The sequence below is a fragment of the Fukomys damarensis genome, unplaced genomic scaffold (assembly GCF_012274545.1).
Source record: "Fukomys damarensis isolate Sample0158 unplaced genomic scaffold, DMR_v1.0_HiC HiC_scaffold_39, whole genome shotgun sequence".
NCBI lineage: Eukaryota > Metazoa > Chordata > Mammalia > Rodentia > Bathyergidae > Fukomys > Fukomys damarensis.
The window spans coordinates 12,145,828-12,148,275 of NW_022900951.1; the positions used below are offsets into that span (position 1 = coordinate 12,145,828).

At 33.5% G+C, this 2,448-nt stretch overlaps 1 protein-coding gene across 5 annotated transcripts in view; it reads right to left on the bottom strand.

Moving 5' to 3' along the window:
• Positions 1 to 2,448, bottom strand: part of Ap1s2 (adaptor related protein complex 1 subunit sigma 2) — a 24,639-nt gene that overhangs the window by 12,522 nt on the left and 9,669 nt on the right. The window contains exon 4 of one of the 5 annotated variants that reach the window (XR_002026014.2): positions 863 to 957. The exons of the other annotated variants lie outside the window; for them this stretch is intronic. The gene's annotated coding sequence lies outside the window, so the exon portion shown is untranslated. The remainder of the gene's footprint in view (positions 1 to 862; positions 958 to 2,448) is intronic. 5 annotated transcript variants of the gene reach the window in all.

Consider the following 2,448-nt stretch of genomic DNA (forward strand, 5'->3'; position numbering starts at 1 on the left):
AACTCTTTTAAAACAATTTCAGATATTCTTTTTTTTGGCACTGGGGATCGAACTTGGGTCCTTGTGCTTGCAAGGCAGGCAGTGGCACCACTGAGCTAAATCCCCGGCCCTCAGATATTCTTGAGTATGATTAGCATGCTCAAATATTCTTTTGCAAGGTTTAATTTTTAAGAAACTCATCTTCATATTAAAAACCATGTTATTAAGTACTTCAAGAAGTATTTATTTACTTAAAATAACTTTGAGTTACAAGAGCTTCATGTTTTCAAGAAATCACTTTTACTCCTAAGATTCTTACCTTTCTGAATTTATGCAGTCCCACCGACGTATTAATTACTCTCAGAAAGATATAGTACAGTCCCAAGATATATCATGCAGCCCCCAGCACTAAAACAAATCAATTTTAGCTGCAGTAATTCTCCACAGAGCACCATGTTGTAGACAAGGCAGATAAACGTCTGCAAACCTAGTAAATCTACTCATAAAGTGGATCATCTTGAAGTAGAAGCAAATTCATGAGTATAATGCTTGCTTTTGGTACCTCACTTATTTTCCAGTTTGCAGATTACTTTAGTGAGAAACAATACCAACAGCAAACAAAGCTAAAAAAAATAAATAAAAAATAAAAAACCCACCACAAATTTCAAACTGATGCTGTTAGTATAAAAAAGAAAGGTTGACACATCTCAAAGCGCTGATCAACACCATCATGCATCTACCACTGAAGGTTAAAGCCCAACACCCAGTATTTAACTATTTGATCTTCACAGATCAAGCAAGGATTTAAAATCATCTCACGTGCAACAGTCTTTGCATAGCACCCCTTTTATCCATGCCACAAAATGGTAAATTTAGTAGTTACCAATAAATAAGTTGGGGGTCAAAGGGACTAAAGCCTTAGACTGCTCTTTATCATAAGATATCCTCAGACAAACCTCCCCATTCTTCATTCTGGCTCTATAAAATTAAGGAGCAGAGAAACACTGGTAAGTGCCTGACTTTACAGAAAAAAAGCCATGCTATTATTTCCTTTGTCATTATATGTGTGTGTTTATATAATAAATCCTATGGCATTGCATCATCTCCCCACTACCACCTCCCTCCCCAATCTATCTTAAAATATATGCATGGGGAGTATTCCAAGCACTGCAAAGAATATCAATTTAGTAATCCCAGCATGTTATACCTTAAAATTTAACAGTCAACTTCAGTACCAGTGGCATGTTAAGATGATGTTATAAATATCAACCATTAAACATCAAAAGTTGGATAATGGGCCAATTTCTGGGCTTTCCTCACAAATCTAATTATGTAGTCACATAATCAAAATACCAAAAGGAACAATAAACAGAGAGTTCAGTATATAAATGCCAAAAATGATCCCATATTTACCAAGTAATTAAGCACAATGTAAAAGGTATTAGAATTTAATCACAATGTCCATTGATAGTTTAACAATTATTCAAATCCACATGTATTATATTCTTAAAACTATGTAACTGTTAATATGCTAACAGAAAATCTACTTTAGCCAAACTGTCTGCCCCACTTGCCTATAAAATTAAAGCCTACCTAAATTATGTAATACGTATACAAATTAGGCAAAAGGGAAAATTGTAGACAATTTTTCTCAATAAACATTTTTTTTTTTTTTTTGGTACTGGGGATTGAACTCAGGTCCTTGTGCTTGCGGGGCAATGTGCTTGCGAGGCAGGCAGTGGAACCATTCATTGAACTAAATCCTTGGCCCTCAATAAACTTTCTTAAGGATAGAAATGTGTATTTCACAAATTAAAAAAGAATGAAAAACAAACTAATTTTGTGCTTTGCATATATCTTTAAGCCAACAGCTGTAAATTCACTGTAAGTTTAAAGTTTTCTTTAGCACTAGGAATAATAAAAATAAAATACCTGATACTAAATAAAAAAATCATATCCATGAAAACTTAGATTAAAATCAAGTAGTAAGTGCTTCTAGTACAAAATTCAAAGCTGTATTTAGCTAAGCACCTTTCCAGCTATAGTAACAATTTTTGAAGAAAAATAATTTCATGATATTGACTAAATGAATACTATACCCCAAACTATAAGCCCCACAAAGCTATTACAGATCTATACAACCAGTAAAAAACTCTAACTATGGCAATGAAGATCCTTAGTCTAAGAAGTCACAGATGTAATTTGCCTTAGGAAAAAATATACTCTTACGTTTTTATTCTTGAGTACATTCAATACTCAAACGTCATCAGGTAAACCTAGGAACACTGTCATATTATATTGTATATTTCCAGTAGCATTTAAAGGCACAGGGAACTATCCATGCCTTAAACTTACTCTCTAGGAAAAACATTATAAATAAAAGCTGGGGGCGGGAATTAAGCTCAGTGGCAAGCACAAGATCCTGAGTTCGATCCCTGGTACCAAAAAAAAAAAAAAAAAAAAAAAAAA